The 20,457-nt window shown below is 39.6% G+C and overlaps 1 protein-coding gene and 1 long non-coding RNA gene across 2 annotated transcripts in view; one reads left to right on the top strand and one right to left on the bottom strand.

The window, feature by feature from the left end:
* The window catches only part of LOC140595452 (uncharacterized), a 32,402-nt gene extending 14,630 nt beyond the window's left edge, over positions 1 to 17,772 (bottom strand). The window contains exon 1 of the long non-coding RNA XR_011997069.1: positions 17,599 to 17,772. This is a non-coding gene — a long non-coding RNA (uncharacterized lncRNA). The remainder of the gene's footprint in view (positions 1 to 17,598) is intronic.
* The window catches only part of RNGTT (RNA guanylyltransferase and 5'-phosphatase), a 351,723-nt gene continuing 334,322 nt past the window's right edge, over positions 3,057 to 20,457 (top strand). Inside the window, exon 1 of the mRNA XM_025983843.2 lies at positions 3,057 to 3,276. The gene's annotated coding sequence lies outside the window, so the exon portion shown is untranslated. The remainder of the gene's footprint in view (positions 3,277 to 20,457) is intronic.

The raw sequence follows: 20,457 nt of genomic DNA, 5'->3' as shown, positions 1-20,457 counted from the left end.
AGGGTTCACTCTTATATGTTATTCAAGGCTCTTGTCAAGTGCTGCCTCAGAAAGAATTTTCCTCACATGCCTTCTAAAATGACATTCACTTATCTCTATTCCTTTAAATGATTTATTTTCTTCACAGCATGTATCACTACTGACCATTATACTTATATATTATGTTCATTTGTTTATGGTTCATCTCTAGCACTAAAATATAAGCTGCATGAGGGCAGGGAGCATATTATTTTTTTGTTCACTGTTACGTCATTAGTGTCTAAAATAGGCACATGGTAGATATTCAATAAATATTTATTAAGTTCATTAATTCATTCAATAAATATCTATTGCTTTGATGGGACTTATGTTTCAGTGGAGAGAGAGGCACTGTGGAAAATAAGCAAATAAATAGGTAGTACACCAGATGAGGATACGCTCTACAGGGAAAAATAAAGCAGGAGAAGAGGAATAGAAAGTGCAAAGGGGCAGAGTTGTAGGTTTTGGCTTTTGCTAGTTTGAATAGGGTCGTCAGAGAAAGCCTCACTGAAAGGCAACGTTTCAGTTGAGAATTAAAGGAAGCAACTCATGAGGTTATTTAGGAGAAGACAGGCCCAAACAAAAGAAACAGAAAATGCAAAGGCCTTGAAATAGAGGTGAGAATGGTTTCTTTGAGAAATAGCAAAGAAGCCAAAGTGTCGGGAACAAAGCAGGGAGGAGACTTGTAGAAGATAGGGTCAGAGAGATAAGGGGGATGAGATTATACAGGTTTTGAAGTTCATGTAAAGACTTTGAGAGATTTTTGCTTGAGATAGGAAACCAGTGCAGCGTTGGAATATTTTAAGCAGAGGAGGGACATGATATGACTTACATTTAAAAAGGATCTCTCTGTTGCTGTGTTAAAATGAGATTATAGAGAGGCTAGGATAGAAGCAAGATCAGTTAGGAGGAGGCAGCTGTAGTGCAGGCAAGAGGCATTGGAATCCTGGCCCACAGTGATAATGATAATGGTGACGAGAACTGGTAGACCTCTGGATATATTTTGTGGTCAAAACTAGCAGACTTGGGGGCACCTGAGTGAGCCAGTCTATTACAGCCCAGAAGGCAGGAGGTGATGGTCAGAGTGGAAAGCTTAAGACTGAGATTTTGAATGCAACTCCTGACAGAGCTAACTGCAGAACCACAGAGTTCAGAAACTCCTCACACCATGTTTTAAATTTCTGAGTACGAGCAAAAATTTTGATATCTGCTGTCGTGTAATAGATTGTGAAGAAAGGGGAAGAGGCAGCAGTGAAGATGACTTTTGACAGGAAAAGTGAGTAAGTAATCATTTCAAGCATGAAGGGAAAGCAAATCAAATAAGGCCAAAAATCCAGGTTGTGAAGATCCATTTGGAAAAGGGAAAAACTGGAAAGAGCTTTGGTTCCACACTTTAAGGTCACATGGACAGAGGTGGGTGAGTGAAGGGAATTAGAATCAGGGTTGAAAGCAAAATAGAAATACCTGACATTGTTGACCTACAAAGGGACTTCCCATGTGTAATATCAGGAATCATTCAAAGTAGTTGATTCTCTGGCTCCCAAAGCACTCATTAGTAACTTTAGAAGTCCCTTGGTCACTGGCTACCACATGTTCCTTACTTCTTAACTCAGTGCTCATTTACTTCAGGGTCATCAAGTAGTAGCCAAACCACAGGATGAGCTGGAACAATAAATCACATTATCAGGACATAACTGTTTTTTCAAACACAGGCTTCTGAAAGAGCGGTGTGGGAGACCTCTGACCAATCAAATAAAACTGAATTCAAGTTTAGTTAACAACTTAGGTTATGGGGTTATGGATTTTTTTTTTGTCACCTATCACTTAGTCCTGAAAATTATATATATTTTAAAGATTTTATTTCTTTTTATTTTATTTTATTTTTATTTATTTATTTTTAAAAGTCATCTCTACACTCAACATGGGGCTTGAACTCACAATCCTGAGATCAAGAGTTGCATGCTCTACCAATGGAGCCACCCAGTTGCCTTTGTTATATACTCTTGAAAATTATCTATTGAAAAATTCAAACAAACAAAAAGCTCAAAACTGAATTCTTATGGTGGTGGTATTTGCACAACTCTGTCAATATACTGAAAGCTATTAAATTGTACACTAAAAATGGGTGAATTTCATGGAATGTAAAATTACACCTCAAAAAACTTTTATTTTTTTATTTTTTTTAATTTTTATTTATTTATGATAGTCACAGAGAGAGAGAGAGAGAGAGGCAGAGACACAGGCGGAGGGAGAAGCAGGCTCCATGCACCGGGAGCCCGATGTGGGATTCGATCCCGGGTCTCCAGGATCGCGCCCTGGGCCAAAGGCAGGCGCCAAACCGCTGCGCCACCCAGGGATCCCTCAAAAAACTTTTAAAAAGGAATTTACATTTATTAGATACTGTAATGATATATTTGAAAATTTAAGTCAGGGTGGAGCTCAATGTTGATTTTTTAAAAATTAGTAAGTTAAGCAGCCTACCAGAGTACAGCTCTAATAAAAGGAAAACCCGCAGGAAAAGAATTAGGTCACCCCTTCTGTGTTTCTAGTACTAGTTAATATAAACCAGAAGTGAAATTGCAACATTGCCCAGGATAATAACTGGGGTTTGCATAAGACTCTAGAAAATTCCTTCCTTGCAACACTTCTTGGCTCGTATGTGCTCTTGTTCTTCCTGGCAAAGTCCAGCCCATATTGTCTGTGTACTTCTCCCTAACAGTTCTTTGCTTGTCACTTGGCTGGATGTGCTTTACTGCTGAGAGTGTAACAATTTTTAATACTGAAATAGGAAGAGAGTTAGTTGACAGTAGTAAATTTTGCTGTCAGGCAAAAGGCCAAGTGGGAACTGGCATATAAATCAGCCTACTAGTTAGTCATCGTTCTCACCAATAAAATACATATCTGGTGTGATGGGAGTGGCAACTTGACTACTTAGCTGGTGGTGTTTCCATGGACTTTGGAAAGCCCTTAGGTGGGACCCATGGGTACTGAGGTGGGGCCTGCTGCCTCACCATCAGATCAGCTGTTGTTTTGTCACAATTATTCAAGGCCGTGAGCAGGCACTGAGTATTCCAGGCTTACGCCTCTGTAACTAAATTTTTTTTTACTGCCAAACTTTTTTTACTTATGTTTACTGCCAAACTGAAATGCTTAAAACACCCAGCAGTGGTGGGCGCCCTGAAAGTCTCCAGTGAGAATGTCTCCTCTCTGGAATAATGAACAGCTTGGGCCAAGTCCTGCCTTCGTGCTCTTCCTCACGTGAGTGTCGCCGCTCTCTGCCTCGCCCATGGGCCTGTCCAAAGCCGACCCCACAGGCCCTACAGCCTTAGCTTCTGCTGTGCCTTCCGGGGAGCACCAGCTCTGAGATGATCTCTCCCGAGGTCACGCCCTGGCTCTGCCCGCAAGCACCCATGTGACTAAGGGAACTTCCTTCACCTTCTCTGGGAGACGGAACAATACATTTTAGGGTGGTGCTTTGGCAGTAGATGCTCAACTAAAATTCGTATCTTTCTTGGCTATTCTAGGAGGGTAAAAATCCACATCGCTTTCCTCTGGATGGAATGTACTTCATAATTTAGCACCTGATTATAAAGTCTTTTGTACTTTTGCTCATTATTTCATGTGATGTTTGTCTTTTGTCCTCAGTTAGCCCAAACCTACTCTGGGGAGGGAGAAAAATGCTTTATTCTTTTTTGAAGTCCTCTTAGAATGTGTGCTTGGTGACACGGAGTGAGATTACCCAAGTTTTAACTATGTTATGGGTGGTGGGCAGTTTGGTTTGTTACATCACCTTTTTCAGTTCCATTAGGTTGTGGTAACAGGATCAGACCAGGTGGCTGGGATTTAGGGACACTGTGGGCTACTGGACCCGAGTACCTTGTGTCATTAATGTTCAGTGACTCTGACGGTGGGAAGCCCTCAATTAAATATATTAATCTAAGCAGAGAATTTTTTGTGCAATCTTAGTATGTGCAAGTTCTATTACTCATCCTGATTACTGACACCCGGTTTCCCATGACAGGAATTGAGACATCCTTAACTCTGCCCTCTTTACCTCCCTCACAATCACTGATGTAGTCAGCAAGACCCAGTCCATTCTGCCCTTTCTATGACTCTTCTATGACTCTTCTGACCTTCCTTTCCAATCCCACTCCCCAGGTTCTAGTTCAGGCTACTACCATCTCTTATCTGGATCTATATAAAAACTTCATAGCAGGTTTCTCTGTTGTGAGATTCACACCTCCATCATTTACTCCCCAAATGCAGCCACAGTCACCTTTCTCAAACAACCATCTGATCAGGTTATTCTTCTTTCTAAAATCATTTCATGGGGGTTGGGGGAAAAAAATCCTTCAATAGTTGATCATTAGTGAGAGGGCCTGCCCCGCAATGGAGTCCATCACTGTCCAATCCCTATTCCTTTCCCATCTGTATTCCATCATTCCTCCCTGTATATCCTCATTCCAGTTATAAGATGCAGGCTCTGGGCCTCTTAATATACTATTTTTTTAAAAAGATTTTATTTATTTATTCATGAGAGACACAGAGAGAGAGGCAGAGACACAGGCAGAGGGAGAAGTAGGCTCCATGCAGGGAGCCCGATGTGGGACTCGATCCCGGGTCTCCAGAATCAGACCCTCACAGGCTGAAGGCAGCGCTAAACGGCTGAGCCACCCGGGCTGCCCAATACACTATATTCTTGTCCTGGAATGTCCTTCTTCTTCATTTCTCTTTTTATTTGTGCTTTGGAGCAAAGACTGTAGGGCAGACAGCTGCATCTGAATGCTGACTCCTATGCTTGCTAGTGGGGGGCAGGGGGTCCAGGGCAGGTTATTCTGGAGCTTCAGGTGCCTCATCTGTAAAGTGGGGAAAAGAGCAGGCACTGCCTCTAAGGGCTGGTGTGATGACTGAAGGAGAAAAGTACATGAGTAGTGCTTCGGAAGGTGCCTGGCACAGAACAAAGGCCAAATAAAAGTGACCTATTACTAGTACTCAATATTAAAGTGTGTCATTTTCAATCATTGCTCTCTTGCCTTCAGTGGTAGGTTGAACGGTGGCCCCCCAAAGATGTCTACATCCTAATCCCTGGAACCTATGAATATGTGATTTCACATGGTAAAGGGACTTTGCAGATGAAATTAAGTGACGTGAGATGGGGGAGTATCCTGGATTATCCAAGTGAGTCTGGTGTGATCACAAGATTCCTTACACAAAGAAGGTGGGACACTCAGAGAAAGGAGGAGAAGGTAATGTGCTAATGCAAGCAGAGATTGGAGTGATGCAGCCACAAGCCAAAGAATGCTAGCAGCCTCTGAAAGCTGGGAGAGATAAGGAATTACCTCCAGAATCTCCAGGAGGAAGAACCAACCTTGTCGATACCTTATTTTATTTTTCCATTTTTTAAAAAAAAATTCTAGTTGGTTAACATATAGGATAATATGGATTTCAGGAGTAGAATTTAGTGATTCATCACTTACATACAATACCCAGTGCTCATCACAAGTGCCTTCCTTAATATCCATCACCCCATCCATCCAGCCCATCCCCACCCTACATCAACCCTCAGTTTGTTCTCTGTTAAGAGTCTCTTATGATTTCTCTCTCTCTCTCTCTCTCTCTCTCTCTCTCTCTCTCATTTTTCCCCTTTCCATATGTTCATCTGTTTTGTTTCTTAAATAACACCTTAATTTTATCCCTTAGGACTCATTTCTGACTTCAGATCTCACAAACAGTAAGAGAATACCCTTGTGTTGAATTAAGCCACTAAGTATGTGGTAATTTGTTTTAGCAGTAACAGGAAAGGAGCACAACTTCCTAGAGATGGCTTGAGACCCACAGCATTTACATATAGATACATAATTTTTTTAAAAGTAAGCTCAAAGCCCAGTGAGGGGCTCTGTGACCCCTAGATTAGGAGTCCCAAGGTCTACCAACTGAGCCAGCCGGGTGCCCCGAGATATATAATTTTTAATTCATATGCCTCCTCCAGTAAACTGCATGTTTCCTAAGTGCTCCTGCTTCTTCTTAATATTCGAAACCACCTCCTATCACTGCCTCTACATACGTTGCACAGTGCCTGGCACATCCTCAAACTCCAATAAATATTCAATGAAGGGAAGTTTATGGTCTCAAGGGTGTTTTTTTTTGTTTTGGTTACATTTAGCTTGTGTCAAGATGGAGGGACCAGTCATGGATTGCTTCAGTCTCTGGCAAGCACAGGTCTGGGAGATGTGTCAGGGGGAATGATTGAGAATAGGTTTGGGGATTTTTGCAGAGAAGAGAGGTGACTGTAATTGAAGGAGCACCCGGCCCTGGAATACTTTATATGATGAATATTTCATGGGGTTCTGGTCTCTGCTTTTCAAAGATATAATAGCGCTAGAAAAGATCCAGTGGAGGACACTAAAAATGATCAAGGGCAGAGAGAATTATGTATGGCGGTAAAAATGAAAAAGATTCTATTTGCCAAAAAAAGTGAAAGTCTTAAATTTATGATGAATAATCATGGATTATTTTCTCAAATCCTGAAAAAATGGAAATAGGTAACATTCCTGAAGCCTAACAGTCTTCCCAACAAAAATAAAAGAAAGTAGCTCTTTATATAGCACGCATTAAAATACAGGATCTATTACTCCAAGAGGCTGTGTCAACCGAAAATGTAAATACTGCAGGCAGAGCTGGATTAAGGGTCAAGCCAGCTGCCCAAGGTGCCTCTAAGAGGCACAAATCATTGCTGAATACGTTAGAATGTGGTGTCTGTTAACTCAGGTTTTCCAGAGAAAGCTTCTTACGATTTTACATCTGTAAAAATTTCTTGGTCTATTAAAATACACAGTGCCCTTGAGCAGAATTTAAAGAGAAGAAAACCAAAAATCTCCCCGCAATTCAGATTAATCTCCTTTGAAACTGTGCTTTTGAATTGCAGACAAGTGGCCTTATCTACTAAATGCCTGGGTTGAATAGAATGTATGGCCTTAGTGCTATTTACTAGAAGCAAGTGATTTATTTTCTTATCTGGATTTTAATCTCTTTAATATACCTTAGCAAGTTATTGGTCCCCCCCCCAAAAAAAATCACAAAAGGAAAGTACGGAGGAAACAAGAAACCCAGAAAAGTAGGAATTATTGTGCAGATTTTTCCCAGGACATTTAACTTTACATTGGTTAGTGGAACTCAAAGAGCAAATTAGTCTTAAGTAAATAGTTTTACTGAAAAAATATCATTTAAAACACTTTACACTTAGAAATGTTAAACAATTATTTAGAGAATACTATTTTGAGGGGCTCCCAATTTGGGGGAGCTTTCTCAATTTATGTTTTAACTGTACGTTTAAGTAAGAGTTGTAAAAACTTAGAAGTTATAAATGGCAATTTAGCAATGTGTCGAGATATTTTGAGATAATTACAGTCCTTGGGCAAACCAGCCCACCAGGTTGGGAACAAATGAGCTAGAGTGTGTGAAGAAAGTTCTTTGGAACTTGTCACTGCTATGCTGTATACTATCAGCCTCCACCTGCTGTAGCCCTCCTACCCTCTATGTGCTAATTATGATATTGCTATATTGTCCAGGTCCCAGGAAAGCTGTGGCCTGGTCACAGTCACCCTCCCCACAAGGCAGTCAGGAAATGGTCTCTAGCACTAGCATGCCTGGTATCTGAGAGCCACCCAGCTCCCATCATGCCTGGCTTACCACAGAGACACATCTCCTTTGCCCAATATTTGTAGCTCAGAATACAGAGTCTAAAGCCTAGCCTTGAGCTGTGACTGATAGGCTCTCAAAACTGCTCCACTAACCCTCGCACCTGGTTCGAATCCTCAGCAGGCCCTTTGCCCTGAAACGACCCAACTTGTAATAATCTTCCTTATGCTTCCGGGTGTCTTGATTCAATACCGCACCGTGTAGAGTTCCAAACAAATCAGAGAAATAGGATTCCTGGCTTCAACTTGTCTCCTTGCTGGACCTGTGTTAAGCTTGATTGTCTTGAGTCATCCCCCCTTTCCCTTTCAGACTGTGCTAGCCAATGGCTCGGCCAGGTTCTAGCTGTTACTCTGCCTTCCCACCCTTAGCCAGGGGGACTTTCCTACCTGATACTGAACTGAGATTTTGCTATTTATTCATTCATTCATTCATTCATTCACTCACTCACTCACTCACCCACTCACTCATTTTTGCTTTTAACACACACAAACTTTACATAAAGGGAAACAACCATTGCCTCTCATAACCTACCCTGAGGCACGATTTTCAAAAGACATATCATGTGATGGAAATGTAAAACGGTGCACTTGTTTTGAAAAACACTATGTCACTTTCTCACAATGCTAAACATAGGGTTATCACATGACCCAGCAATTTCATTCCTAGGTATATGCCCAAGGGAAACAAAAACATATAGGCACACCAAAACTTGTACACAAATATTCACAGCAGCATTAAACTTATAGTAGTTCAAAGGTAGAAATAATCTAAAGGTCTATTAACTGGTGAATGAATTTTTTAAAAAGTGGTATATCCGTATAATAAAATATTATATAAAAAGGAAGGAGTGCTGATATACGTTACAACATAAATGAACCTTAAAAACATTATGCTAAAGGGACGCCTGGGTGGCTCAATGGTTGAAGGTCTGCCTTTGGCTCAAGGCATGATCCTGGGAGTTCAGGATCAAGTCCCACATCAGGCTCCCTGTGTGGAGCCTGCTTCTCCTTCTGCCTCTCTCTCTATGTCTTTCGTGAATAAATAAATAAAATCTTTTTAAAAATTTATGCTAAGTGAATGAAGTCAGTCACATACCAAAAAATGTATGATACTATATGAAATGTCCAGGAAAAGGAAATTTATAGAGAGAAAGTAGACATGTTGGGGGAGGGTGGGTGATGGATATTTCTTTTTGGGATGATGAAAATGTCCTAAAATTACATAATGCTGATGGTTGCACACTTCCATAAATATGCTAAAAACTGAATTGCACAATTTATTTTTTTTAATTACTTTTTAAAGTAAGCTCTATGCTCCACTTGAACTTATGACCCTGAAGTCAAGTGTCCTGTGCTCTACTGACTGAGCCAGTCAGGTATCCCAAGATATAATACACATTTTAATTTCAAAAGTACTGTCACATTGTTCCTGAGGTGGCCATAACAGTTTATACTCCTTCTGGCAGTGAATGAGACTATCCATTTTCCCATGCATTGACATAATATATGTGTGTGTAAATTTGATATAATGCTTGATAAAACAAATGTTTGGGATCCCTGGGTGGCACAGCGGTTTAGTGCCTGCCTTTGGCCCAGGGCGCGATCCTGAAGACCCGGGATCGAGTCCCACGTCGGGCTCCCGGTGCATGGAGCCTGCTTCTCCCTCTGCCTGTGTTTCTGCCTCTCTCTCTCTCTGTGCGTCTATCATAAATAAATAAAATTAAAAAAAAAAAACCAAAACAAATGTTTAAGCTTTGCCAAGCAAATCAGTGTAAGGGGATTCTTACTTCCATAATTACTAATGAAATTGAAAATCTAGACTTAGGATTGCTGTTTCATATTCTTTCCCACTTTTTTCCTACTGGAGTATTTGCCTTTTTATTTTATTTATTTGTTTGTTTAATTTTCAGTAGGCTCCGTATCCAAAGTGGGACTTGAACTCACGACCCTGAGATTAATTGTCCCATGCTCTACCAACTGAGCCAGGTGGGCACTCCAGCCTTTTTATTTCCTATCTTTAGTAGTTCTTTATATGCATTCTGTATGATAAATACTTATGTACTTATCTATATCCATATCTATCTACATATGCAGATATTTCTTACCTAGTCATTACTTTATGGTTTTTGCTTCTTGTATTGTAACTTGAAGGCTTTCTGTCCTGCCAAGATAATAAATATATGATCTTGGTACCAGATAAGGAACGAATATTGTTATATTTTCCAAATGACAATTGTCCCAGTGGTATTTATTGAATACTCCATCTTTTCTGCGCTGTTTTGAAACACCATTTTTTTCATATACTAAAGTCCCATATCAAGAGCAATTCTTAGGCTTGTCTGTAGAAGTGAATCTGAAACCAGTGGATACAGGAAGTCCATGTGAGGAGAGTGAAACTAGCTCTCTGAACTGTCTGCCCACAGGAGTTTCCAGCAAGGAAAGCATGGGATTTCCCAAAGCTAGCCCTGGACTTTCTAGCGTTAGGCAAATTGGAAGCTAAATACTCCACATCCTCATAATATCAATTAACAATTGATTATGTCATTTTAGCCCTTTCTTTCCAGGTTCTATAAAACAATGTCACTCAGTTTGGTGCAGAAAGTGGTCACGATATTTATCTTCCAGCTCCTTCTATGATGCCCCTCAGACTGTTTATGTTCTTTAACTAAAGGTCACTGGTAACCCCTCTCCTTCTGGATTTTGGCAACCTCTTTCCACTTGTCCTTTGCGACCTCTGCCATTATTGGTTCTGGGTCCTCCCAGGGTCTTTACACCTCTCCTACACCTTTGTAAATAGTTCAGTGATGTGCTCAGAGAGAAAGGAACTCTCTTTTCTATAAGACTTTAATCTGGGAAGAGGTAAGCCTAGAGCTTCAGAAGCTGTCTGAAAGTAAACCCAACCAAGAGGAGGGCAGAGTTAAGAGGTGGAGGTAGACAAATTCCTGGTGCTATCATTTGAAGCCCTGGGTATAGCCATATTTAAAGTGAACTGTGCCCCGGCCTTTTCAGGAACTCGAACTAATAAATTCTCTCTCCTTTTTCTTTTTTCTTTTCCCTTTCTTTTTTTTTGTTCTTTTGTTGTTGTTGTTGTTTGTTTTCCCACAGAAGTTTAGCACCCTAAAGCCCCACATTCTTCCCAATTTGTGATTCTATTCTCAGGCATTAGGCACCATTAATAGGAAAAGTAGATTTGAAAAGATTCTTGGTTTACAGGTTTCCAGTATTCAGATTTACACAGCAGGTTCTTTCAAATTACATTTAGGGGAATAAATCAGTGACAATTTGGCAATCTTGCAAAGTACAGAGCCTTCCAATTCTAAAGGATTTTGCTGGTGAGTCATTAAGTTAAAAAAAGAAATCTGTATCGGTAATAAATCTTTGTAGAAGTACTCTATGTTCTTTTCAAAATTGATTGTTTCTCGGTGGCTACTTCAACTAACATTATCAAAAGAATAGATTTCTGCTATAATATAAAATGATGCTTTCTGAGAAATTGTTTCCAGTCTTATTTAAAAAAAAAAAATTGACAGGGGAGATTTATTGCAGAGGATATTTCCACAAAAACAGAACTTTTAATGAATTCATTCTGTGTTATTTTCAGTGCTTATTATTATAGATCATAAACATTTGCCAGATTGGGAATTTGGGGTTGTGGTACTTGTGGGGAGATGGAAAGTGAAGACCTAAATGTTATGCAGTTTAGGATTTAACATTACTGACATCCCAAAGCTGTGGTGCCTGGGGATAAATGAGTCCCCAAATCCATCCTTTCACTCAGGTGTTCCTCACCCACCCTCTACATATCCCGTGGCAAGACCAGAATATTCTTCTTCTCCAACCTGTCACTTTCTCTCTTTTTCCATTTTCATTGCTCTAATTCAGGCCTTTGAGCTTTTGCAGTGGCCTCATAAGTGGCTTTCCTGACTTTAGCCTCAGCTTCCTCCAAGCTTGTTCTGACTCTGTTGCATTGCTTCCTTAGGGCAGAAGCTATGGTTCATGGCTAATAGTCACAGCTCTCTTACTTCATTTAGGGCATGGAAGGGAAGCATTGCTCTTCTTATTATATAACATAAAAAGCAAGGCAGCATTCTTTCTAAACCAAAACGGGTTTTTAGTCAGGGAGTTTTAGATGTTAAAATCTAAACACATACTCCTTCTTTTTGAGAAGGGAAGTGCCTTACTTAAGGATAATTTACGAAGGTCACGCACAGGCTGTTAGTGACATCTGCTTTTTTTTGAGAAGGAAATTCCGTGGTTTTGTGCTGGCTTCAGAGCAATTCACACCCTGTGAGGTGCTTTCCCATGGTTCCTCCAGGATAGGAACCTGACCTACTTTGGGAGATGAGGGACTGTTTCACTGGGGAAATGATATCTCTTTTGAAACCTAAATGATGAGCATGACTTTTAGAAAAGAAAGGAGAGGGTGCCAGAGGGCAGTATTCCAGGCAAGAAGACTGTGTACATAGAGGTGTCAGGGACTTCACCGAGCACCAGAAACCCTGGGTATTCAGGGAAAGTCTCATATGGTTGGTGTTCAGAGAGCAAAGGGAAGAAGCTTGCTCAAGGAGACTGAAAATGTGTGCAAGGATGAGATTTTGCACAGCCTTGCAGATGGTGTTGTGAATTTAGGATTCAGGCCAGGTCTGGAGTTCAGAAGATCAAAGGCGTTACTAAGCTAGAGCTTTTAAGTCATCACTCCAACAACATTTATGTGCATAATTTTTTTCTGTCCTTAAGTTTCATTATATAATTAACTGACATTATAGAATAAATTAAATTTTAATTTTCATGTCAAATTAGAAGAGTGTTTTTTTTTTAAGATTTTATTTATTTATTCATGACAGACACACAGAGAGAGAGAGGCAGAGACACAGGCAGAGGGAGAAGCAGGCTCCATGCAGGGAGCCCGACGTGGGACTCAATCCTGGGTCTCCAGGATCAGGCCCTGGGCTGAAGGCAGCGCTAAACCGCTGAGCCACCGGGGCTGCCCAGAAGAGTGGTTTTTTATCCTACATTTTATTAAGAACATTTTCAAAGAAAGAGAAATTGAAAGAATTGCCCTATCTTCTACAATTAATGTTCTATTATATTTGTTTTGTCACATATTTACCTATCTAGCCATTCTTCTTGGCATTCATCAATTGGTCTTATCTTCTGATGTGTACAGCAAACTTCATCCCTGGATACATTAGTATGCATATCATTAACTGGAACTTAAGGTTTGTTTAGGTTTTCTTTTGTGTGTGTGTGTGTGTGTGTGTGTGTGTGTGTGTGTTAAAAGGTACAGTGAAATGCAAACATCTTAAGTGTTCTATATGATGAGTTTTGATATATATATATATTTTATATAGAAATTTGAAGTTTCTAATAAGATATAACTTTTATAAAAATTATCATCATATACCGTTGCAAGGCTCTTACATTATACATGATATGGTGTAATATCAATTAAAGGTAGACTGTGATGAATTAAGGATGCATATTGTAATCTTTAGCAATCCCTTTAAAATATTAGAAAAAAGCCAGTAGGAGATAGGCTGGAATACAAAAATTACTCAATCCAAAACAAGACCAAAAAGGAAGAACAAAGAAGAGAGGGGACGAATAAAAAACAAATAGCATGGAGGTAGACTTAAATCCACCTATAACACAATTATACCAAATACAAGCAGAATGAACAGTCTAATGAAAAGACAGCAATTGCCAGCATGGATAAAAAGGAAGACCCAACTGTATACTGTTTCCAAGAGATGTATTTAAATATGAAAGCACAGTCTGAAAATTACAGAGTAAAAAATCTATATCATGCAAACTTAAGCATCAGAAAACTAGTATTTCTGTGTATCAGAGAAAGTAGATTTGAAGAAAATGAGTATTTCTGGGGATAGAGAATGATACTGTGATGATAAAAAAAGGGTATTTGATCAAGAAGATGTAAAATTCCTAAGTGCGTGTGTACCTAGTAACAGAGCTTCAAAGTAAGCAAAAGCAAAAATCTACAAGAAAGACACATCCACAATCACACTAGATTTTAGTACCCCTTTGCCAGTATGTGATAGAATAAATGACAAAATATCAATAAGGATAGGAAGATTTATGTGACATTCTCACCAACTTGGCCTGACATATTTAGATGATCCAATAATTGTAGAGTACACATTCTTTACAAATGTACATAGAACATTCACCAAGATACATCTTATGTTACTGGGCCATACATAAAACTTAGAAATAATACCATTTGCAAGAAAATAACAATGCAAAATACTTAGGAATAAATAAAATTAACAAAAAGTGTGCAAAACCTGAACAATGAAAACTACAAGGGCAACCCAGGTGGCTCAGAGGTTTAGCGCCGCCTTCAGCCTAGAGCCTGATCCTGGACACCCAGGATCGAGTCCCATGTCAGGTTCCCTGCGTGGAGCCGGCTTCTCCCTCTACCTGTGTTTCTGCCTCTCTCTCTCTCTCTCTCTCTCTGTGTCTCTCATGAATAAATAAATAAAATCTTAAAAATAAAATAAAATAAAATAAAGGGTGTGGGAAATGCTTTAAAAAAAAAAACAACCCTACAAAACATTATAGAAAGAAATTAAATACCTAAATAAATGGATTATAAATTGTTCATAGATTGGAAGCCTCCATATTATTATTATGTCTACCCTTTATAAATTGATCTCTAGAGCAACAGCCATCCAGTCAAAATTCCAGTAGGATTATTTTGAAAGAATTTACAAGCTGGTTGTAAAGTTTATGTGAAATTGCAAAGGATGAAGAACGGCCAAAATGGTCTTGAAAAAAGGACAATGTTGGAGGACTTCACTGCTTGATTTCAGGAATTACAAGAGGCTCCACAGTCATCAAGACAGTGTAAAATTGGTGTAAATAGATCAATGGAACATAACAGAATCCAGAGATAGACTTACACATTTACAATTAATTGATTTTCAACAAAGGTGCCAGGGAAATTCAGTGGTGAAAATGACAGTCATATCAATAAATGTGACTGGAGGGGGTCCCTGGGTGGCTCAGCGGTTTGGTGCCTGCCTTCAGCCCAGGGCATGATCCTGGAGTCCCAGGACTGAGTCCCAGGATCGAGTCCCATGTCGGGCTCCTTGCATGGAGCCTGCTTTTCCCTCTGCCTATGTCTCTGCCTCTCTCTCTGTGTCTCTCATGAATAAATGAATAAAATCTTAAAAAAAGTAAATAAATGTGACTGAAACAACTAGGTATCTATATGAAAAAATTATCATTGAATATTATATTTGTAGTATTTATGACACTAGTAGTATTTATGACAAATTACAATTTTAAATCTATGTTATCCATACCCTGGGAAATAAATTATGCAGGCAACCACTATACGAGCTCTCTGAAACCTCAGGAGTCATATTTATTAAGTAAAGCTTATTAAAGGACTGCAATTGCATTGAGGACACAAAGGTATCATTTAGAAAATAGTTTGGATCATTAAATAATATTTTATTATCTGGGAGATATAAGAATGACCTTCTATTTTTATTGTGGATTTAGTCTCTTCCTCTGTATCCAAAGCAGGAGAAATTTCTATTCATTTATGACCAGTGGTAATACATTGTGACTCCCAGATGGTGATGGAGGGGCAGCTGCTACAACCTTGCAAAAGTGAAATCCCATGACCCAAAAGCTGTATAGCTCGAAAGAATTAATAGCTCTACTATCGATTTAGTTCTAAGGCTTCTTTTATTTATTTATTTATTTATTTATTTATTTATTTGTTTGTTTATTTATTTATTTATTTAGAGATGGGGAGAGGCAGAGGGAGCAGCAGAGAGAATCTTAAGCAGGCTCCATGCCCAGAGCCAAGCCGGACACAGGCTCCATCTCATGACCCCGAGATCATGACCTGAGTCAAGATCAAAAGTGAGATGCTTAACTGGCTGAGCCCCCCAGGTGCCACTCTAAGACATCAATTAGATACTGAAAGAATCAAGTTCACTGTGTCCTTCATGTAGATGGAGACTAGCAGAGGTTAATCAAAACGAGAAATCCCTGCCCTAACAAACTGAAACATAAATGTATTTAGATTTTGAAAAGTTTTTCATACTACATTCTGAGTTTTGAGAGGGATTTCTCTAGGACAAAAAATCAGACTGCTGCTGTATGTATAGTCCTAACTCCCAGACCCAAGAAGCTTGGTAATTAGGTAAGGCCTTGATATTCTCCAGGGAGTTCCTGGAGGCCCCCAAAGGGCCTTTTGATTCTAGAGAGTCAAGTTGCAGCTGGAGTAGTAGTAGTACAGTTTCTTTCTCATCACATAATCAATAATCCAGGAAAGTGTCCCAAAACCTGGAACAAAAATGCTCCCATGACAGAGGACAGCTTCTCTCTTCCATACAGTGCTAGAGACACATCATAGTCTCTCAGTACCTCTTTTTAAATTAAATTTATTAGAAAAATGATAATAAATCAATTTATTTTTCTGTTTATAGTGTTTTCTTTTTTTAAATTGAATGTCAGTGATGACACTTCCACGACCACACTTCCATTACTACCATGTCATTTCAAATGTTCAAGTTACAAGAGGATTGATTAGATTACATTTCTGTTGAGTTAAATAACAGGATACACTTTGAACAGTCACTGCAGGTTACTTTCTAAGCCCTTGCTAATGTTACAAATCATCTCTTAGGAAGGATTACTTTTGCAAGTGGGTCATCTCAACCATTTTGTGTTTATTCTTAGTTGGCTATTTATGGAGCATGTACTAAGGGCTAGGCTAAGTGCTTTACTTATACTATCTAATGTGATCTTTATGACATCCTCTCGAACAGATCTGTTTACTTCCTCCTTTTACAATTAACTTACTTCAGGACAGAGAGTTAGGCGATGATAGAGATGGACCTCAAACAGAGATCTGAGTCCACAACAACAAGCTCTTAAAACTACTCCATATTCCCTTACTGAGCTCAAAGGGTGACATATTCCTGATCTTACTCCAGATCCCAGGCACTTTGCTGAAACTCCCTGTGTGTTTCCTATCAACTGCTTGCCTGGTCTAGGCAGGACAGGGCAAGACAATGCAAATTGTAAGACATTGCCTTGCCTTTGGCCAATTCTTAAGATCTAGTTAGGCAGGTGTTATCAACTTAAGATGCATAGATAGGGGCCAAGGGCTGGCCGCTGCAAGATTATTTTAAGTTAAAAAGTAATGAATCCCAACTGATTTAGGAAAAGCTCTTTACCTTCCCCTTCAACTCTCCAGAAAGCATTTAGATAGAGGAACTGCTCAAGAAGAAAGCTATCACCATAAAGAACTACATTACACTATGAACTAGGGGTGTTAGACCCGGAGGAACCTAACAAGGCTTGTTTGATCAAAGTCCTCTGTGTCCCATTGTTTCTGAGCAGCCCAGTGCACATTTGTTTACCAAACATTTACTCCCTTTCATTTTCTGTGAATTGTGTTTTTTCCTTTTGAAGTCCCAGACCCCTTACTCCCTTCTCCTTAATTCAAAATGACATTACATACTTCATTTTTGCCTGTCTTTGGAATTGTCATGGGCAATTCCCAACATATGCTATTACATTTGATCTTCTGTCAATCTGTCTCATGTCAATTTGATTCTAAGCCCAGCTAGAAGGACCTTGAAGGGGACAGGACGTTCTTGCTCCCTGACACACACTAGAATAATCTGCAGGACTTTAATAAACACTGATGACAGAAATTCTGATTTAATCAGTCCAGGGTGAGGCCTGGGCATCAGAATTGTTAAAACTCCCCAGGCAATTCTAATGTGCAGCCTAGGTTGAGAACCACCTAGTTTTAATGAAAAATAGATACAAAACCCATCAAAACCACTACAGTGTACAAAATGATATATTCTGAAATGTATTTATTCCTTACCTCTTTCCACAAAGGGTATGACGTGGCTAAAAAATTACTCGATACAGAATGAATTCCACTGAGGGGCATGGAGTTCAAAGCACTTGTCAAATAGGCCACAGATGGGCTGGAACACATGAGGTCAGTGTAGAAAGAATTCAGGTATGTTTTGTTTTCTTTCTCTGGTTTTGGTTTGCAAGGCAGCAGTGGCAGATTTTAGGAGAAACAGTTCTTAGAAGACAGTGATTGGTTCAGGTACTGTTTCTAGGTGGGTGATTGGGCCAAAGACTGATTCTAGGCAGCTGATTGGCCTGGAATCTGTTTCCAGGCTGTTTAGCCAGTAGATTGCCTTGTCTCCAAGGGTTATTCAATCTGCAAAGTGATAACAGGTCTCAGAAGCTTGTGTGGAATGATAATTTTTTCCCCATTACAGAGGCTCATTGAAGAAAATACCAGTATTTTAAGGATGACTCATAGGCACGTTGTACATTTTTTTGATCCAACTTTGCTAAGGGTTATGAATTGCTTATAAGGCAGAAGCTTCCTAAAGGATATTTTTTATTTTTTGCAAGTTGAGGAGTGGCTGGAGCCATTCCATGAGAAATTTCCAGCTGTTAAAAGGGCAACTTTAAACTATTCAGTGCAGTTTAACTGTTGGACTATTTCCTGCCTTTTCCTTCTCTTTCTCAAGAGTGGATGAAGCTGTTCTCAGTTTACTATCAGGAGGAAAAACAGATAGAGTAAGAAATGATGGTGCAGGGATCCCTGGGTGGCGCAGCGGTTTGGCGCCTGCCTTTGGCCCAGGGCGCGATCCTGGAGACCCGGGATCGAATCCCATATCGGGCTCCCGGTGCATGGAGCCTGCTTCTCCCTCTGCCTGTGTCTCTGCCTCTCTCTCTCTCTGTGACTATCATAAAAAAAAAATTCAAAAAAAAAAAAAAAAAAAAAAGAAATGATGGTGCAATAATAGTGAAAGAAATCCAAGGGAGAAGGTAAAAAAAAATCACTATAATGCCATGATCTTAATATTTAACTATTTTCATTTTTGCATATTTTTATTCTAACCTAAAGTCAATATTATTTGGATGATGATGTATGTATGTAAAATTTAAGGTTTAACTGTCTAACCATATATTTTTTAAGTTTTTATTTAAATTCCAGTTAGTTAACATAGTGTAATATTAGTTTCAGGTGTACAATATAGTGACTTAACCCTTCCATACAATACCCGGTGCTCATCACAACAGGTGCCCTGCTTCATCCCCATCTTCCTCTTTAACCCATCCCCTTCGCCTCCCCGCTGGTAACCATCAGTTTGCTCTCTACAGTTAGGTCTCACCATATTTTTAAAATGGGGCTCTCAGTTTCTTTATTCTTACTGGCTTACCAAGTTCCTTTGAAAGTATGATGATGTAACATGATTTATGAGCAAATGTTATGTTTTTATCTTCAGAATCAATGAATATATATTTTTAAAGATTTTATTTATTTATTCATGAGAGACACAGAGAAAGAGAGGCAGAGACACAAGCAGAGGGAGAAGCAGGCTCCTCGCAGGGAGCCTGATGTGGGACTCGATTCTGGGTCTCCAGGGTCATGCCGTGGGTTGAAGGCGGTGCTAAACCGCTGAGCCACCCGGGCTGCCCTCAATGAATATTTTTAAGTGGCGTGCACACACAATATTCATTTTATATGCTTATCTCATTTCAAAAATAACAACAATAATCAGCATTTATGGAGAGGCCACGTTGTGGCTCTAGGCTCTGTTTTAGGACTTGAGATATGATTAGGAAGAAAACAGACAAAATCTTTCTCTAGCGGGGAAAGATAAGTAATAACAACACTGGATGGCACAGAATGCTTCTGGGCTCTCTGTGTTTACACATATTAACTCATTTCACTCTGGTAACAATCCTGTGAAGTAGGTACTATCATCATCTCTATTTCCTAGGGGAAGAAAGCAGTGAACAGAGTTCAGTGACTTGGTGAAGGTCATGCAGTTAGTAACCTTGGGGCTGGGATTTGTGGCTCTATAGATTGTACGCTTAACTGTGATGCTATTCTGTTTCTCCATAATCACCTCATTTCTACTTACTCTGCTGATGCAAGTAATCAAAGGTTTTTTTCTTTTTTTCTTTTTTAAGATTTTATTTATTCATTTGAGAGACAGAGAGGGAGAGAGAGAACAAATGGGGAGGGAGGGGCAGAAGGGGAAGGAGAGGGAGAAGCAGACGCCCTGCTGAGCAGAGGGCTGGACTCAGTAGATCCCAGGACACCAGGATCTTGACCTGAGCTAAAGGCAGGTACTTACCCAACTGAGCCACCCAGATGCTGCATCAAAAGTTTTTCTTTATTCAAATATTTTAAATTTTTACTTCAAATATTTAATATTTTTCTACAAGGCTTTGGATAAGTATTATTGCCAACACTCTTTTTTTTTTTTTTTTTTTTTTTTTTTTTTTTTAAAGGCACAGAGAGAGAGAGAGAGAGGCAGAGACACAGGCAGAGGGAGAAGCAGGCTCCATGCAGGGAACCTGACATAGGACTCCATCTCAGGTCTCCAGGATCAGGCCCTGGGCTGAAGGTGGCGCTAAACTGCTGAGCCACCGGGGCTGCCCCTTGCCAACACTTTGCAATGACAAGATACTCTGTGCCTGGTACCCAGGGAAAATAAAATGAAATCTTTGGTTTGGTGTACTTGCATTGATTTTGCCTCAAAATAAAATGACAGGTACATAAATGTTTATAGCCTCAAATTAGAAAGTGATACAGTGAAGTAGTTACCAACCTTCTCTGAACTGTAGAATCACCTAGAGGGGCTTTATTTATTTTTATATTTCGTAACCTAGAGGGGTTTTAAAATATGACACCTGGATCCCT

Source organism: Vulpes vulpes, chromosome 1 (assembly GCF_048418805.1).
Source record: "Vulpes vulpes isolate BD-2025 chromosome 1, VulVul3, whole genome shotgun sequence".
NCBI lineage: Eukaryota > Metazoa > Chordata > Mammalia > Carnivora > Canidae > Vulpes > Vulpes vulpes.
The sequence above is the reverse complement of the archived record's forward strand: the minus strand, read 5'-3'. Positions and strand labels throughout refer to the sequence as shown.